Below are 22,896 nucleotides of genomic sequence, written 5' to 3'. Positions count from 1 at the left end.
GAGTTGTGAATTATTTAAAATTCTCTCATCTTAATTTCCTCGGCATCCAGTATGATTTATAAATTTTAAAAATATCAGGAGGTGTAACCAAAGAAAGTATTCCACCTGTTGTCAATCTGGTGGTATGGAGACGATATTTATTGTCGTTTTCTGTGCTACTTCGATCGATAACTTACTTTTTTTTTTCGGTAGATAGCCCTAGTTCATCCGTGACATTTCTTTCTTTGCAATTCGGAAAGGCCCAAAGTGTGGTACGTGGAAGAATCTTAGAGAGGAGGATATGGGACTACTGATGAGGGGGAAACAACTCCCGAAACCGGTATAGACTCTTCCTGCACTCTTAGATTTGGCCATAGTATTATGCACCTGCTGCATTTTCGTGTTGCAAAGAAATTGAGAATGTTTATACATTTTTAATTCATTTATTTTTTTGTTTGAGTATTAAGGAATCTTCCTTGTTGGAGCTTTTACCACGCTGAGCAAATGAGTTGTGAATTATTTAAAATTCTCTCATCTTAATTTCCTTCGCATCCAGTATGATTTATAAATTTTGAAAATCTCAGGAGGTGTAACCAAAGAAAGTATTCTACCTGTTGTCAATCTGGTGGTATGGAGACGATATTTATTGTCGCTTTCTGTGCTACCTCGATTGATTACTTACTTTTTTTTATTATCAATTTTCCGAAAAAAAGTTATTCTACATACAATGCTCTGCATGGTCGAAAATCTAAAACTCGACCAACAGATATCCAATTTTATCAATTTTGTTCGAGATATGTCAAAAATATAAATTTCATTCAAGAGTAAAGTACCTTTCTATAGTTCATAATATTTCAATTAGAAGGATGTAATTGCATATTGAAACATAGTTTTTATTTGCAAACAACTCTTCTTAATAACAAATTTCGATATTGAGAAATATAAAGGTACTTTACTTTTGTAAACCTACCTCGTATAAAATTAATAACACGTGTTATCTGATGGTTGCGTCTTAAATTCTATAATATGATGAAGAGCATTTTATGAAGAATAACTTTTTTTCGTAAAATTGATAATAAATAAATTTTCAATGGGTTCCAAGTTACGCAGACATGCTGTATAAGGGCTAAAAAATATTTTTTAACATGTATTATTGTTTAAGCTTGTTCTTAAATGTATTTTAGATAAGTGGTACAGAAAAAAGCTTTGGTGACGAAGTATAAAGTATATACTGAAAAGTGTAAATATTTTTTAACTGATAATGTTCGGATTTTGTATTACATTTTTTTATCTTTCTTAATTTTCTTAAAAAGAAATTCTTTATTTCATTTTTAAAGTAAAATAATGCAGTTCGTTTTAAAGATTGCACCTTAAGCTTTACATCCAAACCACACTGACTGCCTATTTTATTTTTACATGGTTTTATTTATTTATTTATTTATTATCATAGCTTATTTATTTCTTTATTTATTTAATTTTATCTATACAAGTTATCGCTTTTTGAAGAGTTTTATCTTTGTATTTCCTGTTTATGTTCTCTATCTTTTTCTCTTTCCTTTTTTTCTTCTTTCCTCTTCTTTATTTTCATATTTTCTCTTCTTTCTTTCTTCTCTAATTCTGTCTCTGCTTTTTCCTTTCATCTTCTTTTACTCTTGTTCTTTCTTTGTATGTTATAGCATGTTTTGTATCTTTTTGGGACAGTCAGTGGGGAAGGACCTACTACATCCGACCTACACAGACTGCCCCATCTAAATGTCAGAATAAATGGGTGGATGAGTAAGTGTGTATAGATGAACGTAAGGAATGGTTGGAGTTGAATGAAAGAAAGTATGAATGGGTGGATTGAAAACCGTGCATAGATGAAAGTAAGAAATAGTGGAGTTGGTCGTAACTGCCAACTGACATTCTCTGGTTAGTTCCATCTTGGGTTGGGGGGCACCCCAGTCGACCTGTCCGGCACGGGTTGGGCTAGACGGTCGCTTCACCGGCCTGTCTGGTGGGGGGGGGGGAGGCCGAGCGGCCAACCAATCCATGGAATGCCCGCTAGAAGTGTCACAGGGGAGCTATGAGTAAGGTCGACGGGTCAGATATACTCCATAAGAGCGGTTCCAGACCCGTCGGTTGGAGAAAGATGGGGTTGGTTTACTCGGTAGGCGGCTCGTGATACAGATAGGACTGGCCGAATGCGACACACCTGGGACAAAAAAAGCTTTAAAATAATACTTTATACACTCTTAGTGTGGTAGTAATTCTGTAAAAGAAACACTCTTAAAGCGGTAGCATTTATTTAAAACTACGATGTTTTAAAAATTATATTTTTTGAGACGTCACGCGTCGTATCAGTTGAACTAAATTTTTGAGATTTGTTTTTGAATGAAACGTCGTTTAATAAGATATTTGAGATTTAAGTTGTGCAAATTTTAGAGTATTTTTAGGTAAAATTGTATTAGTTAGACATTTTTAAATCATTTTTAAACAAAATTTATTTAAGTCGCATTTTCCGCCCATACTGTACTTATGCCCATATATTTTTTCTTTTTGTTACAACTATAATATAGATTTAACACCTTGACTACGTCACGTATCCCAAGGGTCATGTGAGTAATTTTTCAACTGTGCTGTAGCAAAATTGGCCAAAATGTACCTTAAAAATAATATTTTTATCTCGTTTTAAGTGTAACAAATAGCCATCGATAACAAATTTTTAATTCTAGCTACTGGTATCCGTAATATGAGACATGCCCTCGAGACACGTGCCGTACATAAACAGAATATTATTGTTACCATCCGTCACAGAACCCGGAAGGCATGTGTCATTCGTTTCCATTTGTCTGTGTCTGTCGCTGTATACATTGTGTTTACTTTTAAATTAGATATTGAAGTACACTCAATACATGGCAACAATGCTTCTCCGCTTGACGCACCCGACTCGTGCAGATTTATTCAGCCATTCTCATAAGCAATGTTGATGATTTTACCGTTTCCTTCGGTTGCCAATCTCTAATCGAAAACTAAACGTTCGGTATATTCAGTTTTAGTTTATATAGTTCATTGAAGTGTGAGCACTACTCGTTCAAATGTCGAAAAGGGCAAGATATATGGTTGACATAGTGAAACAAAAGGTGATATAAGTTGCAATGATCAAACAATTAGTTGTCAAAAATTTTTATAGAGATTCCTGAAACGAATACTATTAGGTCTGGATCCCGCGTATAAAAAAAAAGTTGATTAATAGCAAGCTGAAAATTTGTTAATAGCTTAAGGGTGTCTAGTCGGATAAACTTTGATATATGGGAACACTGCAACAGGGGCAGTTTTAATTCTGGAACAGGTTAAAAATTTGGAACGGTCACACCACGAAAACGGCACATTTATTTTGTCCGACAGAACAGACTTATACTCTCCGAACAGAGATTAAACTCTCATGCAAAAATCAGACTGCTATTTATCACCTGTCATAATTCCTGTCATTTGACATATTCTATATGCTCCACTCATTAAAACGCCCATTTGGTGATAAATAGCAATCTGATTTTTGCATGAGAGTTTAATCTCTGTTCGAAGAGTTTAAGTCTGTTCTGTCGGACAAAATAAATGTGCCGTTTTCGTGGTGTGACCGTTCCAAATTTTTAACCTGTTCCACAATTAAAACTGCCCCTCTTCCAGTGTTTCCATATATCAAAGTTTGTTCGACTAGACACCCTTAAGCTATTAACAAATTTTCAGCTTGCTATTAATCAACTTTTTTTTCATACGCGGGATCCAGACCTGTATGTTAAGTGAGTTACATGATAATACAGGGTTCATTTAAAGTCATGTAGATTCTAATAATGAAAGTGAAAAGAGTTAACCCAGACAAAAATAAAACACGAAATGGAAAACGAAGAGGCTGATGAACACAATAAGGAGAACGAGCAGACAGCAACTCAATTTTCATCTCATGCTGATACTTTCGAAGATTTATACGATAGTGAACCATTCATTACTAGAGTAAAGTTATTTTCTAAATCTTCATTTAGCTTACAATATAATATAATACAATAATATAATACAATAATATATAATAATGTATAATATAATACAATAATATAATACAATATAATACAATCACCTAATGGAAAACCACTTCCAAAAAAAAGAGTGCATATTTTACCAAAAGCGAAGGACCTGGAAAGAAACGACAAAAGCGGTGTGGAACATCTGTGGTCAAGTATTAAAACCTTAAGGTTTAGGTTATCGTATATAAATATAATAATCTTCCGATTTATACCGCTGACGCGGCTTTGAAATTATATCAGGGTAGTCTGCTATATCTAGGGCACTCTAGGGCCTACGGTATACAAGGAAGGTAACAGGACCAGTGCTACGCTTCAACCGCCTATTAGTACCCCTAGTTTTACCCAAAGTACCCATTTTTAGTTTACCGTAAAGTAGATAAAAAAATTGGTAGGATTATAACTTTTTGTTCCGATTGTCCTAATAAACCTGGATACTGTTTGTCTTGTTTTAGAAAGACACATTATTAATTAGAAAAATCAGAAATTACCAATTCATTTTAATATGCGTTTTTCTGTTTATTTTGATATAACATATTTTGTTGTGATAAACAATTTTAGTTTTATCCAATTACCTCCAACAGAAAATTTGATTAGCTGTCTGTGCTACATGAGACGCTGGCAGCATATCGAGGATATCATTTTTTATAATACGTAGTTTACATAAAATAACATAGGTACATATAAAATCAAAGTTTGGTGTTAATTCTGACAGCAAAGTAAATGTAAGACCAGATACTTACCACGTCGAGATATTATCATGAGGCTTTTCCTAGTTTTTTCTTCATAACACGAGAATTATATTGGCAGAAGACAAATCGCATGCAATAATTTTTCTGACGGATATCCTTGTATTAATTATTATGCTATAATCATTAAGCTAAAGTGGATTTTATGTAATCGAATGAACTATCTTCGAATAAAGTCGTCCCAGGAACGTAACTCATAAATATTGACAATATCATTTTAAACTCTTCTACTTTAAAATGTATAAAAATAAAGTAACTGTTAGCAGAATTTTTTTCCAAGCAACAAAAACAAAATTTATTTAATACATAAAAGTTTTTTATTTTGATAACGATTTACGAAGTGGAAATCGAAACGTCAAATAAAACTTAATTTTAAAGTACAATTGTGGCTTATTCCCAGCTAAAATAGTAAATTGCATCAAATATTACCTGATAGATATCTTTGTGGTACGGTTCGACTACTTTTTAATTAAAAATATAAATTAAAGCACCCCAAATATATTTCTTTCATTAATCTGAAACAATCTGTGCTTAATCGACTCAATAACAAAATTACAAAAGCTCCAATATCAGTTTCTCATCTTCCGCGTTTCTGACCTATTTATTTCCAATAACAAAAGGCTAACGGGTAGGTCTGTAGTTTGTTAAATGAAAATATAAGTTAGTAGTACTTGAAAACCGTGTTTTGTTGGCAAAACAACTCAATCGACTTTGAAAACCCGCAAATCTGGAGTTTGTTTTATATAAGTAGTATAATCTAGGGTAGGTATTGTTTGAATAGTAGGTAATTAAAATCAAATTATTGTATAAAACGATATATTCATAGTATAGCTTGCATTGTATTAAAAGCATTAAAAGCACTACTGATACTTCCGACAATTACAAGAAGTAAAGCAGGAACTAGCCTTACTCATTCATCAAAGACAGCGACTAACTTAAATTACACCGAAGGAGATCAAACATAAACTTAATAAAAAATCTTGAATGGGTTGCATGTGAGAGTTCATTTTAAATGAAGTAAAAGTCAGACTTACTCTCAATCTTTATTATAACTTCCGACGACCGGTTTCGCTCTACCTTTGACCTGAAGATGCTCTACAAATTTTAAAGAGCGAAACCGGTCGTCGGAAGTTATAATAAAGATTGAGAGTAAGTCTGACTTTTACTTCATATAAAATTAATAATTGGAAGGAAAAAGGCACTGATCTCATAACAGAAACATGCTAAAACAACTTCCTAAAAAATGTGTAATGAAGTTATTGTACATACTAAATGCAATCTTAACACATAAATATTATTGGTCTAGGAGTTTAGACCACTAAAAATTGCACGAGTAATAATTATGATACCGAAACCTAGTAGAGCTTTAACGGTTGTTTCATCATACCGCCCTATAAGTCTTGTGCGGATAATATCAAAACTTCTTGAAAAACTGTTACTTAAAAGTATTATAAGCGACCTACAATTTCAAAACTGGATTTCAGAACACCAATTCAGATTCCGACAAGCTCATTATACAGTGCAACAATTCCATCGCTTATCAAATAATGTAATTAATAAACAGTATTGTACTTAGAGCAGCCTTTCTGGACATCATCCAGGCATTTAAGGTACAGCACCCAGAATAACTGTATAAAATCAAAAAATTTCTACCCATTTATATACTTTAATTTATATTTCTGTACTTTGACTTATTAGAATCATATCTAAATCAAAGAGAATTTTAAACTAAAGTGGACGTTGAACTATCAAACCGTAACCTAATTCAGTTAGGAGATTCACAAAGTAGTATACTGGGCCTACTACTTTATATATTGTTAAATACTGAGAGGGTGGTAAATTTGATGTATCCGATATACCAACCTCTCCTCAAACCACCATAGGAACCTTCGCTGATGACAGCAATATTTGCAACTGAAGAGGATCCAACAGTTGTAACTTTAAAAATAGCTAAACCTAATTGGAAAATTCTAAAACAAATGGAACATAAAAGCTAATAGGACTAAGTCAACACATAATAATATAACTGTCACACTGAGGAAAGACCAATGCCTAAAATATTCTTAATTAAGTCAAGTTGCCCCAACAGAATATCGTCAAATACCTGGGAGTTCACCTTGATTCTAAATTAAACTTGAAATAACACATTTTAAAAAGAAGAAACAAATTGAGTTGAAAGTAAAAGAAATGAGTTGGCTTATTGGTCAAAAATCTCGACTATTAATTGAGAACAAATTGCTCATTTATAAAAAAGCCATCAGACAATATGGGGGTATGGAATTGAACTATGGAGTTGTGCCAGTAAATAAAATACAAAAATAGTTCAAAAAACTGCCCTGCCGAACATTTCTATTCAGGCACTTTATAGAGATATAAACATCCCGTTTAGTTAACACAGCTATTCACGAAATAGCCAACAGACACCATAAAAAATTTGAAGGTTACCCCAACCAGTTAATAGCAACACTACTGCAGCCACTAAACAACAGAAAATTGTGAAGATTATGGCCCATAGATCTTCGCTAAAACTGAGGTGAAACCGCTGGGTGATGTATCTCATAACGCCATATTAGTGTACAATATTATACTTTATATAAGTAGCGCTTGTTATTAAATTAACTTGTAGAATGTTTAACTCCGATTGTTAATAAATGCTTATACACAAAAATTATTTCGAATAACAAACGGCTAACGTGGCGGTACTTGAAAACGGTGTTTTGTTGGCAAAACCACTTCATCGACTTTTACAAACCCGCAAATCTCTAGTTTGTTCTATATAAGCAGTAAATCTAGTGTATGTAGGTATTGTTTTAATACAGTTATTCACGAAATAGCCAACAGACACCATAAAAAATTGGAAGGCGGCCCCAACCAGTTAATAGCACCACTACTGCAGCCACTAAACAACAGAAAATTGTGAAGATTACGGCACATAGATCTCCGCTGAAACTGAGATGAAACTGCTGGATGATGTACCTACCTCATAACGCCATATTAGTGTACAATAATATAGTTTATATAAGTAGCGCTTGTTAATAAATTACCTTTTAGAATGTTTTGTTTATAAAAAATGCTTATACAGGGTGTTTCATTAATAATTGTCCATATAGTAACTGGAGAAACCTTAGCACAAAATACGAAGATTTAACCTAAAACACTTAAATAAAATGTTGTTCCTTACTGAGTTACAGGGTGTTTTATCTAAAAATTTAAAAATTATTTTTGCTCAGCATTTTAAAACTATTCGACGTATCCCTTTCATACTTGTCAGGAAGTAAAGGTACTGTACAAACGACTAAATTATGTTAAACAAACGTTTGTGGCTATTACCAGAGGCGTACGACGGGGGAAAGTGAATGGTTGACCCTTTCCAAATTCTACGCCACTGGCGAAATTGCTATTTTAGTTAAATTTTTGGATTCTCCAGTACTTTATATGAAAATAATATACCCTTCATTCGTAACGATAAAGTGATTAGTTTTCGAGATCTTTGAAGTTAAAAATGAAACGACACGGTTATTTTGATTAATGTATTGTGTCGCTTAATTTTTAATTTCAAATATCTCGAAAACTAATCATTTTATCGTTACGAATGAAGAGTATATTATTTTCATAAAAAGTATTGCAAAATAAAAAAATTACACGAAAATAGCTATTTCGTCAGTGGCGTAGAATTTGGGAAGGGTCAACCAGCCACTATCCCCTGTCGTACGCCTCTGGTAGTAGCTAGAAACGTTTATTTATCTTAATTTAGTAGGGTGTACAGTACCTACACTTTCTGCCAAGTATGATAAGGATAAGCCAAATATTTTTAAAGTACTGGGTACAAATAATTTTTAAATTTTAATCATATGAATCATATTATAAATTAATCAAAATAATTGTGCCATTTCATATTTAACTTCAAATATCTTGAAAACTAATGACTTTATCGTTACCAATGGAGAGTATATTATTTACGTAGAAAGTATTGGAGAATCTAAAAATCGCACTAAAATAGTAATTCCTCCAGTGGCGTAGAATTTGAGAAGGGTCAACCATTCACCATCCCCTGTCGTACGCCTCTGATAGTAGCTAGAAACGCTTGTTTATCATAATTTAGTAGGGTATCTAGTATTCGCACTTTCTGCCAAGTATGAAACGGATACCTCGAATACTCTTAAAATGCTGAGCAAAAATAATTTTTAATATTTTAGATAAAACACCTTGTAACTCAGTAAGGAACCACATTTTATTAAAGTGTTTTAGGTTAAATCTTCGTATTTTGTGCTAAGGTTTCTCCAATTACTATATGGACAATTATTAATGAAACAACCTGTATAATAGTTATTTATGATATGTGTTAAAAGTACACGTTTAAGGCACGCATGTGAAAGTTTGCAGAATGAGCGATAGTTAGTTCTGCAATTCACCTGAGTGCCTTAAAAATGTACTTTTTAACACGCATATCATACAATATTTTTTCTACAAACGTAATTACAGGACAATATCTACAAAAACTTTTACTTTAACTTGACTGACATTCCATTTTTATATTTTTTTGACATTACATCAAAATTGTCTATACGGTCAATACGAACTGCAGTGTCTTAAAAATATTTTAAAGCACTAGTGCCTTAAAGTAGCATTTTTAACGCTCGTATAGAGTGCTAAAAATTGCATTTTTAACACGGTTGTAGAAAAAAAAATTTTTTTCGAATAACAGACGGCTAACGTGGCGGTATTTTTTTTAAACGGTGTTTTGTTGGCAAAAAAACTCCATCGACTTTTAGGGGAGTGCATATAGATTTTCACTTCGGAAAAAATCAAACAAGATAGAACTTTTTGTAATTTCATTAAGAAATGATTAATAAACAACATATCAAAAAGTTCCTCTCGAGAAGTGGGTGCTTCATTTTTTATTAAACAAAAGAACTACGAAGTTTGATGTTTTTTTAAATAACTCCGAAAATATAAACTTTAGAACAAAACTGACTTGACCATTGAAAAATTCAGAAAATTTTACAAAATAAACCTTATACAAAAAATTTTCTAAAATTAAATCTGTATCTTCTATATTTTTTTATTTATAAGGCTAAAGTCACCTTTCTCACAAACATTGGCGCACTGTAAACTAGCGTACGGCGAAGTGCACGGTTGAGTTATTTGAACGTAATTCTCTAACTAATAGATCAAATGAAATTTTACAAATTGAACCCAAAATAAGAAAAATTAAGCTATCTTATGGTTGTAATAAAAAGAAATAAAATGTATGGACATAAGTACGGTGGGGGCGGACATTGATCCTTTCATGAATTTTGTTTAAAAATGATGTAAAAATGTGTAACTAATACAATGTTTCTTATAAAACCCTCAATTTTGCACAGCTTACCTTTCAAGCATCGTACTAAATGATGTTTTATTAAAAAAAAATCTCAAAAATTTAACTCAAATGATATGACGTCTTAAAAAATGTAGTTTTTGAAATTTTCGTAGTTTTATAGAATTACCACCATTTAAAGACGGTATTACTGAAGTTTGAACAGATCTATTACAGTTTTATAAGTGCTTTTTTAAAGCTTTGGATATAATATTTAGAATGCATCAAATTATTTTTTGCAGGCTTGATCATTTTTGACTGTTTACCTTGACAGATTTTACGTCAGTAGGTGACATTTACTAGCAACTCGACGGTAAGTAATCCAACTCGACGGTAAGTACTCCAACTCGACGGTAAGTAATTCACTTACCGTCGAGTTAAAAAATCTCTTAATTTTAATTTAATTTTTGAAAGAATAAAGAAAACTAACGAATTACTTATTAATATTGAAACTTATGGTACAATTTGTTAAATTATTTAATGAAATCCCACTTGTTTGGGCTGTGGTTTCACTTCTAACAGAAACTCCTGCAGAATCGTATACATTAGTAGTAATCAACATTTTTTCTCTTCAAATACGCGATCAAAGTTGAAAACTTGGAAATATCAATGCCATCATAAAGAAAAACGGTGGATTTAATCATTGAATATTCTGCCCAGAGGCTTCCAGGAGCTTTCAACTGCATATGTCTTTGAACGAAATATGCCAATAGAGTCTTTTCTTCGATTCTTAAATTCTTGCCTTCGCACCATTTTTTAAAACTTTGGTAGGTATTTTGATAAGGGATTTTGGATTTTTCGGGAATAATTGCGGAACACCCTTCTTTCCAAGCCCGTTCGATTTCTTCAAATTCACTTTCGCTCATATTTTAATTTATAATAATCAAAATTGTACTTAAAATTATTGACAACTAAATAAAAACTCAATTCTCCATTGTTGTTATGCACCCTAGTTACTACCTAACAACCAAAGTATCTATCTTGATAAAATGAATGAAACTAGTCAATATGACGAAAATGTTTAATTTTATAATTTATAATGGTATCAATCGTACAAAAAACGTTATAAGCATGTCGAACGTTAAGGGTAACCCATCTCAGACAATAATTGGAGTCGTCGCTCCGCTCCTCCTCCAAACAATTGTCTTCGATCCTTATAAAACCCTTACCGTTCTCCATACTTAATATACTATTACTTTAAAAATGAAATAGACTTTTTTTTAGTAAATTAAGGAAGATAACAAAAAAATGTAACACAAAAACCGAAAATTACCAGCTAAAAAAATGTTTATATAAAGTGATCAAACCTTTTTTCTGTAAAATTTACCTAAAATACATTTAATATTAAACTTCAACAACAATAAATGTTCAGCAAAAAAAAAATTTTTTAGCTCTTATACAGTATGTCTGCGTAACTTGGAACCTATTGATAACTTTTTTGTTATCAGTTTTACGAAAAACAGTTATTCATTATAAAATACTCTGCATCGTATATAATCTAAGATGCAATCATTAAATATCAAATTTAATGGATTTTATACGACGTATGTCAAAAAATATGAATATCACTTAAGAGTAAAGTATCCTTAAATTTCACAATATCGAAAATTGTTATTAAGAAAAGTTGTTTGGAATTAAAAAATTAGTTTTAGTGTTCAACTACATCCTTCTAATTAAAATATTCTGAATAATACAGGCACTAACTTTTAAGAAAATTTATATTTTTTACATACCTCGTATAAAATTAAAAAAGTTTAATATCTGATGGTTGTATCTTAGATTTTAGTCCAGGGAGAGCATTTTATGAAGAATAACTTTTTTTCGTGAAAGTGATAATAAAATAGCTATCATAATTGTAATAAAATGATGATGAGTACCCGTAATTTGAAAAAAAATTGAAAACATTTTTTTGATTAGAATAAAGTAATTGTATATTTAAACATACTTTTTAATTTCAAACAACTTTTCATAATAGCATTTTTTTATATTCTGAAATATAAAGGTACTTTACTCTTTAACGAAATTCATATTTTTGACATAACTCGTATAAAATTGATAAAATTTGATATCTGGTGGTTGAGTTTTAGATTTTTGACTATCCAAAGCATTTTATGAAGAATAACTTATTTTTCGTACAATTGATAATAAATAAGTTTCCCATGTGGTTCCTAGCTACGCAGACATACTTTATAAGAACTTCTGTATAAGAATTATCAAATTGCAATGCCATATTCGAATTCAGTATAATCAAAAAAAAAATAGAAACATATTTGATCAAAGTAAAATGATGAATTAAACAATATTTTTAAAATCATTAATACAAAATAATTGTTATTGTTTAAACAATTAATAAACAATTAGCGGCCAAATCCGCGAGTAGAACTTTTTACTTTAACATGTATATAAACTAACAAAAAAAGTTTTAGAAAAATATAAGCTTGTTTGAATTTTTCCGAAACAATGCATATTTTCGTTCTAATTGCACTCCCCTATTTTATAAACCCGCAAATCTGTAGTTTGTTTTATATCAGCAGTAAATCTAGGCTAGGTATTGTTTGATTAGTAATTAGAATTCAAATTATTGCATAAAATGATATAATATAGCTTGCATTGTATTAAAAGCACTACCTACTGATACTTCGGACAATTTGATATGCAACAAAATTATTATACCTGTATTCATGGAACTATCTACATATAAATAAGTCCCTGGTTAGAATTAGTGTACAACATAATATGAAATAGAAATATTACCGCTTTTTGCAATTACAAGGATGTTATATTCTGCCTGGTGAAATACATAATATCTATTATTATGTATATTCGTAATTACGTAGGTAACCATGTTTCAGGTAAACAGGTAAACAAGTTAACGTAAACTTCATGAACCTTTATAATACGCATGCCCCCCCCCCCGCCCACCAAAAAAGAATCCCAAAAACTCCTAAAAAATTCATACTGAATTGCAGACCACGACAATTGCAGGACACGTATTGTAAAGTACAGCTGTCGAGTATTTCCTTAAAAACTCATTATATTTATCGCTTGAAGATTCCTTAGTTTAGTATCTCTCACGCCGCGCCGAAAGATATGTATAATAAAATTTTCTGAATTTTGTCATCACAGTCGAAAAAATTTACCCCATATAGTAATAGTCCAGAAATCGAAGGTTTTTACCTGGAAGGTAGTGGATAGTCCAAGAATTAAAATCTGTGCTTTTACCATGGGGGTAGTTGCCCCCCCTTTTCGGGGGGTGAACATTTTTTGTTATATTTTGATCGTATTTTTTGATTATATTTACATCGAAAAAATCAATGTTTTTAATCAATTTTCTGCTATTAGGTTTGTTCTAGCATCAGTTTCAAACGGTTTGAAACCATCAGTAGTCCATTCTTTCACGGTTTTTGCTCTAAATTTTAAAGAACCGCTTGGATTGACATGAAATTTGGCATACGCATAGATAACATGTTGAAGAAACAAAGTGATATGGTGCCGATGTGTGCTTTTGCCCTGGGGGTGAGTTTCACCCCATCTCGGGGGTGAAAAAATATATGTTCAAGATAAGTCCCGAAATGGATAAACTGACTAATTTTAAGTAGCTTTTGTTCAATAGAGCTTTTTCGCCAAGTCAACACTTCTCGAGTTATTTGCGAGTGAATATGTTCATTTTTCAATAAAATAACCACATTTTTAGACGGTTTTTTGCAAATAACTCTAAAAGTAAGTATTTTGTCGAAAAAACCGTTCTTAGCAAAAATATAGCCTATAAAAAAGTAAAAAAATGGTGTGAGCGTTAGGTCTCTGGATCTCGTAGAACCAGAGTTATAGCCAATGAAAAATAGATTCATATTTACCAAATTTCAAATAGAATTTTTCGACGTGAAATATCCAAAAAAGTAAGCACTTTCTGGGGAAAACTCATTGTACCTTTTTTAAAGTGTTTAAAAAAAGCTTTATTTCTCTTTTTACAAGAAGTTTCTAGCTTTAAATTTAAGCAAGTTACGCTCAAAATAAAGTTGGTCCCTTTTGTTTTTGCAAAAAAAATCGGGAAGACCACCCCCTAATTAGCAACTTAAATGAAATTAATCGTTACCGCTCCACAAATTATTTTACTTATGTTGTGTTTATATGATCTGTAAGTTTCATCGATTCAAAGTGCTTATTTTTGAAAAAATTTGGTTTCAAAATAAAATTTTTAAAAATTAAAATTTCGAAAAATATGTTTTTTTCAAAATAACTTAAAAATTGTTAGAGATACAAAAAATCTCGAAAAACAAAAAAGTCAGACTTGCTTTTCTGAATATCCTGTATTTTTTTGTTTTTCTGTTAGACAAAAATTGATTAAGATTTGGTGTTTCTAAATTTGCATACATTCGTGATCAGTGACTCGTTCAACCGCTTTTAACTACAGCCCTTTCAATAATAAGGACTTTGAACCGATGAAACTTACAAACCATATAAACAATATATACACGAGTCAAGAAACTTGTGAAGTCGTAACGATTAAGTTCATTTAAGATACTAATTAGGGGGTGATTTTCTCGATTTTTTTACCAAAACCAAAAGGGACTAACTTTATTTTGAGCGTAACTTGTTTAATTTTGATGCTAGAAATTTTTTTTATAAAACAAAAATGAAGCTTTTTTAAACACTTTAAATAAATTGTAATGAGTTTTCCCCGAAATGTGCTTCATTTTTGGTTATTTCACGTTAAAATATTCCATTTGGAATTTGACGAATATGAACCTTTTCTTTCATTAGCTATAACTCTAGTTCTACTAGGTGTAGAGACGAGATATATACACCATTTTTATAAATATCTTACAGGCTATATTTTTGCCAAGAATGTTTTTTCGACAAAATTCTTACTATTTGAGTTATTTGCGAAAAACCGTCTAAAAGCGTGGTTATTTTGTTGAAAAAATGAACGTATTCTCTGCCAAATAACTCGAAAAGTATTGACTTAGTGAAAAAACTCTATAGAACAAAAGTTACTTAAAATTAGCCAGTTTATCCATTTCCTGACTTTCTTTGGACGAATATTTTTACCCCCAAAAGGGGGTGAAAACCACCTCCAGGGCAAAAGCACATATCGGCACAATATCACTTTTTTTCTTTGACTTATTAGCTATGTGTATGCCAAATTTCATGTCAATCCAAGCGGTTCTTTAAAATTTAGAGGTTTTGCAATATTTTACCGTTAAAGAACGGACTACAGCGAATAGTGGACCAGCGCAAGTAGAGGGGATAGCACTGGTGACTGTATTATGTTCTCTCACTGATCAACTGTCTGCTGACGGTTTCTGACTAGTTTGACTGTTTGCTAGAACAAACCTAATAACTCAAAATTATTGGTTTTATCAATTCAACTATAAGTAACAAAAATGTGCCTATTGAAAAAATAAACGAATTGAATTTTTTTATTTTCTTTAGGACTAACAGTAACCGAACTATGCTTTATTATAAGTTAGCTCTTCTTCATCAAATACTAAATTTTGGACTTCTAAAATAAAAAAACTGGAGAACTATACGTTTTTCTAGCATAATTAAATTATTCTAGAGACTGATTTAAATTATTTAAAAATATCTACACTAAGCATTAAAATTAACGCACCACCTTAAAAATGGGACATTTTTGATGTCTCGTATCTCCTAAACCTGAAGTCCCATTTGAGTGATTTTTTTAGTATATTATAGCTTTGTTCTTCAAGAATATCGCTGTAGTAATAGTGTTGCTAAACAGATAAGTGTCATTGTATACCGGGTGTAACAATGATAGTGTGTTTTTCCTCAAAGTTTGTAACACCCTGTGGAATATTCTAGCGTATATAAAATATTTAAATTAAAACTTAACTGTAGCCTTAGGCTTTCTTAACATTTTGCTTTCCGATTCATTCCCTTATGTGGGATAATAAAAAAGTTAGGTACTTTAACACCTAGCCATGTTATTCATCAATACAGGGTGTTTCTAAATAAGTGCAACAAACTTTAAGGGGTAACTCTGCATGAAAAAATAATGACCATTTGCTTTATAAACATATGTCCGCAAATGCTTCGTTTCCGAGATACAGGATGTTGAATTTTTTCTTACAAACTGACGATTTAATTATTGCACTAAAACCGGTTAAGATATGCAAACGAAATTTAGTATGTTTTAAGAGGTATTTATTGTGCATTTTTGGCATACAATTAGGAATTTTATATTCACCATTGGCGTGCATACGGATAATATGACCCGGTAATATGAAACGTATGCACGCCAATGGTGAATATAAAATTCTTAATTGCATGCCAAAAAATGCGCAATAACTATCTCTTAAAACCTACAAAATTTCATTTGCACATCTCAACCGGTTTTAGAGCAATAAATAAATCCTCAGTTTTTAAGAAAAAATTCAACATCCTGTGTCTCGGAAATGAAGCATTTGCAGACATTTGTTTATCAAGCAAATGGTTCTTATTTGTTCATGCAGAGTTACCCCTTAAAGTTTGTCGCACTTTTTCAGAAACACCCTGTATTGATGAATATCATTGCTAGTTGTTAAAGTACCTAACTTTTTTATTATCCCACATAAGCGAAAAGCAAAATGTTAACAAAGCCTAAGGCTGCAGTTGAGTTTTAATTTTAATATTTTATAAACGCCAGAATATTCCACAGGGTGTTCCAAACTTTGAGTAAAAAACACACTATCATTGTTACACCCGGTATACAGTTACACTTACCTGTTTAGCAATAATATTATTACATCTATATTCTTGAAGAATAAAGCTATAACAGACTTAAAGAATCACTCAAATCTGACAACAGATTTAGGAAATATGAGACATCAAAAATGTCCCATTTTTAAAGTGGTGCGTTAATTTTGATGCTTAGTGTATATTTAAAAATAAAAAATGTCTTTATCTCAAAGATTAAGTGACTTATGATAGAGAAAGTCAGTTCCTATTTTTTCAGCGAGAAACTGAGCGGAAACAACCCCCTAAATACAACCCTAATAAAAATTAGTTATTGGCCTTGATCAGTCTTCTTTAATTATGTAATAATAATAAATTGTAGAAGATTGACCAGCTTAGAATGATTAGGAGGAACAGCAGCGATCAACAGGTAGCGAAAACGCGTTCCAAGATTGCGGCTGTAATTTTGAATATTGTTTCGAGATATTCGGCACACGTATTCGTAATATAATAAAGAATGGCGGTACAGAGCCCAATTTGAAAAATATATTAATATGTGGAAATTGCTCTGTAATTAAATACAATATTAAAAAAACGAGCCTGTACCGCCATTAAGAAGAACAAAAAAATACACTTTTTCAAATAAATTTTTTATCCGATGCCTAGATTTTGTGTCATTTTGGAACTACTAAAATTTTTTATTTCATTAGTGGTACAAAATGACACAAAATCTAGGCATCGGATAAAAAAGTTTATTTGAAGAAACTGTATTTTTTTGTCCTTCTTAATGGCGGTACAGGCTTGTTTTTTTAATATTGGATTTAATTACAGAGTAATTTCCACATATTAATATATTTTTCAAATTGGGCTCTGTACCGCCATTCTTTATTATATTACGAATACGTGTGCCAAATATCTCGAAAAAATATTCAAAATTTCAGCCGCAATCTTGGAACGCGTTTTGGCTACCTGTTGATTGCTACTGTATCACCTTAAAAGCGAATATCGATTTTTTGTAGTTTAGTAAAAATACCTTTTTCTTCAAAACAGAAAATTTTTATCAGAAATACGAAAATATTTATTTATGAAACAGTTCGTGAAGTATGTTTTTTGCGAACGCACGCGATGTTTAGAGCACGAGCGACAGCGGGGCGAGTGCTATACCTCGCGTAAGTTCGCAAAAAGTACTTCACGCACAGTTTCATACAATATTTTATCTACGATAAACAAAAAAAAACTGTTACTCTTCGTCACTGGAATTCATTTATTTTCTACAATTTTTAGAACTTTGACATTTAAAAATGCCAACTTCTTTCAAACCACAAAATTTTCATAACTTTTTTTGTAATTTATCGCTCACATGTCATCACCATGACAACGCGAAAGTTAAGGATACTTGATTATATGAAAGTGTGCCAAAAAACAGTGCGATAAAGTAAAGCCCATTTAAAACACATTGTTACTTCACGCACACTTTAAATCTTTCACGCACTGCTTAATAAAACTTATACATAATATGAGATAGAGTAGATAAAACTGTTTATAGAACAATATTTTTGCATATAAATGCAAAAACAATTCTCAGAAGGAGCTCAAGGATAAATAAATAAATAATTAATAAATAATAAATAAATAAATAAATTGTTTATGTAGAGATTTATACAAATTACACTGGAGTCTTTATGTAGACGCCGATGAGCCAAAAAACTGAACTCCTCGCAACGGAGAATATTGATAGAGAGAATTTAGATCTGAGTACCTTAGTTCAAGCTTCTACCACTTCTCACTGAACTTAATTTTAACTTTAAAAATTTACTTTTTACTTTTTTTTATACGGATGCCTATAAGGCTTTGATTAATGAAGACCGACACTTTTTACATTTTTTTAAAACACAAACTGATCCTTGTTGCTATCGGAAATACTCTGCCTTTTTCTTTCTTTGCCAAAAACTGTCTTGGCTCAACATCCCCTTCCATAAATCACATATCTTTATTTCTATGGGTCAAAACAAATATCTCTCCTCCTTCCTTTCAAAGCCTTCAACCAACTTCAACTTTCTCGTCGTAAGTACTTAACATTTTCCAGGAAATCGAAATTTCCGACTTCTTCCAAATATTTCTTGTACCTCCGATAACAATCTTTACAAAAGCGTTTTTCGTATACTTTTGCCTTCACCCACAAATTGTTGCTAGAAGCACTTTCTATTAAATTTACCCGCACTGATAAGATTATAAATATGTGTCCAAAAATCATAGAATTATTTTACCATTGTTAAAAGGGAAACTTAGTTAATACTGGGTAATTCCAATCTGTATTTACCTATTTTAAATGGTAAATGCAAAAGATAAATATTTTAAAAATTAACTAAATTATGTGCATAGAAATCGGCCCACTTAAAAATTTGGTTATTTTTGATGTCTCATATTTCCTAAACCTGTTGACCGATTTAAGTGATTTTTTGAACATGTTAGAGCATGATTCTCTAGCAATAGGAGTGTAATATTATTGTTGTCAAACAGGTAAATTTTCATTGTATACTGGGTGTAACAATCAAAATGTGTACTGAAACTAGAACCCAACCAATTATAGCCTTAGGTTTTCTTAACATTCTGTTTTTTTAATCATTCGTTCATGCTGGATAATAAAAAAGTTAGGTACTTTGACAACTAGACATGTTCTTCATCAATACACGGTGTTTCTAAATAAGTGCGACAAACTTTTAGGGATAATTTTGCATGAAAAAATAATGACAGTTGGCTTTATAAACGTATGTCCGCAAATCTTTCATTTCCAAGATAAGGGATGTTCAATTTTTTCTTAGAAACTGACGATTTATTTTATTGCTTTAAAATCGGTTGAGATATGCCAATGAAATTTGGTGGGTTTTAAGACGTACATAGTTATTACACATTTTTTGACATACATAATATGACCGATCATATTACCCGTATGCACTCTAATCATCATCATTCTCTTTGCCTTATCCCTATGCGGGGTCGGCTTCCCTAATTGCATTTCTCCACACAATTCTATCTTGGGCCATATCAATGTTAATCCCCTTTACCAACATGTCCTGCCTTATCGTCTCCCCCCAGGTCTTCTTTGGTCTTCCTTTCCTACTCCTTCCAGGAATCTGCACTTCAGCTATTCTTCGTATTGGGTGGTTAACGTCTCGACGTTGAACATGACCAAACCATCTTAACCTATGCTCTCTCATTTTGGCATCAATTGGTGCCACACCTAGACTTCCCCTAATATATTCATTTCTAATTTTATCCTTCTTTGTCACTCCACTCATCCATCTAAGCATTCTCATTTCCGCCACATGCATTCGCTGTTCCTCTTTCTTTTTCACTGCCCAACATTCAGTTCCGTACATCATAGCTGGTCTTATGGCTGTTTTATAGAATTTTCCCTTCAGCTTCATGGGAATTTTTCTGTCACACAACACACCACTCGCTTCTTTCCACTTCATCCATCCAGCCCTAATTCTACTGCATGCATCTCCATCTATTTCGCCATTACTCTGTAATACCGATCCTAGGTACTTAAAACTATTGCTTTTTACAATCATTTCACCATCCAAAGATACCATTTTATTTGTAGTAGCTCCATCTTTAAATGAACATTCCAAATACTCTGTTTTTGTCCTACTAAGTTTTAAACCTTTTTCCTCCAGAGCTTGTCTCCACTGTTCCAGTTTTTGTTCTAAGTCTCTTTCACTATTTCCTACTAACACGACATCATCAGCATACATTAAGCACCATGGAATGTTACCCTGTATTTTCGCTGTTATCTGGTCCAGAACTAATGAGAATAAATATGGACTAAGCACAGAACCTTGATGCAATCCTACTTTCACATGAAATTTATCAGTCTCTCCCACACCTGTCCTAACACTAGTCGTTACTCCCTCATACATATCCCTCACAATCTTTACATATTCACCAGGGACTCCTTTCTTATTGAGTGCCCACCACAGAATCTCTCGAGGAACTCTATCATATGCTTTCTCAAGATCAATGAATACCATATGAGCGTTTGTTTCTTTACTCCTGTATTTTTCCATCAACTGCCTTATAATGAAAATTGCATCTGTTGTTGATCTACCCTGCATAAAGCCAAATTGATTCTCGGATATTTCGGTCTCTTCACGTATCCGTCTATCAATTACTCTTTCCCATATTTTCATGGTGTGGCTAAGCAGTTTTATAGCCCTGTAGTTTGTACATTGTTGTATATCTCCCTTGTTTTTGTAAACAGGTACCAGTATACTGCTTCTCCATTCGTCTGGCATTTGTCCAACTTCCATAATTCTATTAAATAGACCTGCTAGCCACCTTGTTCCTGTCTCCCCCAATGCTCTCCATACTTCCCCAGGAATATCATCTGGTCCTACCGCTTTTCCTTTCTTTATTTTTTGAAGCGCTTGAGCCACTTCCTCGATTGGTTATTTTGGTGACCATTGCTGCTACTGTCTCCGTTGACTCTACAGGCTGTCTGTCAAATTCTTCATTTATCTTCAGCCGTATGCACTCTAATGGTGAATATAAAATTCTTAATTTTATGTCAAAAAATCCGCAATAACTAGCTCTTAAACCCTACCAAATTTCATTTGCATATCTCAACTGGTTTTAAAGCAATAAACAAATCGTCAGTTTGTAAGAAAAAATTTAACATCCCGTATCTCGGAAACGAAACATTTGCAGACATACGTTTATAAAGCCAACTATCATTAATTTTTCGCGCAGAATTACCCCTTAAAGTTTGTCGCACTTATTAAAAAAACACCGTGTATTGATGAAGAACATATTGTCTAGTTTTTAAAGTATCTAACTTTTTTATTATTCATCATAAACGAATGAATAATAAAACAGAATGTTAAGAAAACCTGATGCTATAGTTGGGTTTAAATTTCAGTATTTTATAAATGCTAGAATATTCCATAGGGTCACAGAGTGATGCAAACTTTGAGAAAAAATACAGTTTGATTGGTACACCCGGTATTTAATGAAAGTTTACCTATTCAGCAACATGATTAATACAGTGGTATTGCTAAGGAATCAGGCTATAACATGTTCAAAAAATCACTTAAATCAGCTGACATGTTTAGGAAATATGAGACATCAAATAAGACCAAATTTTTAAATGGGCCGATTTCTATGCACGTAAGTTGATTTTAACGTAATACAAAATTGAAAAAATTGATGCATACAAATTATCATACAACTAGATAGTTGGATTTTCTTCTTCTTTTTCTCTGCCTTTATTTATTTATGACAATATACATAAATAAAAATATAATACATAACATTGGGTAGACAGCTCAAATAAAAAAACAGTAAGATGCCATTTAACATTACATTGATTATTTCATTCATAGGAGATTCTGACCATTAGAAAGCTACAGAAATAAAAATTAAACTGATTATTTTTAATGATTTTAACTTTCAATCGTATAGTAAGATATTTGATCACGTGTTTAATTCTCTCCAATGAGATTAAAATAATAGTGAGAATTATCTACTCTAGAAAATTACAGATAGAATTTTTTTAAGTAGATTGTTTCTATTTAATGGCAACCAGTTTCCTAGTTTTGACAACTGTCACATTTAAGAAAATATCCATACTATATGTACGTATTAAAAAATAATCTTACGAATATCACACGACAGTAAGGATAAATAAGAAAATAATGCTTCATTTTTACTTAAAATTGTTGTCATTGGGCAGTAGCCACTCGAGCCCTGCGGGCTTTGGTGTCTATTGCCAGACAACAAATTTTCGAAAAACTGTCGCATTATTTTCAATTTATTCTCACTCTCTTGTGATATTATACCCGATAATTTTTGATTATTTCATTCATAGGAGATTCTGACCAATAGAAAGATACAGAAATCTAAGTTAAACTGATAATTTTTGATAATTTCCCGTCGTCAAGTATATTACGTCAGATGCCCTTCGTTGCTACGAAAAAATGCATTCAGTGGCATTAATGACAATTAATGTTTTTAAAATTATAAAAGTGATGACTTTCAACCGTAAAATATTTATAACAACTGTATGTTTAATTGTACT

The sequence above is a fragment of the Diabrotica virgifera genome, chromosome 4, assembly GCF_917563875.1.
Source record: "Diabrotica virgifera virgifera chromosome 4, PGI_DIABVI_V3a".
Lineage (NCBI taxonomy): Eukaryota > Metazoa > Arthropoda > Insecta > Coleoptera > Chrysomelidae > Diabrotica > Diabrotica virgifera.
The sequence above is the reverse complement of the archived record's forward strand: the minus strand, read 5'-3'. Positions refer to the sequence as shown.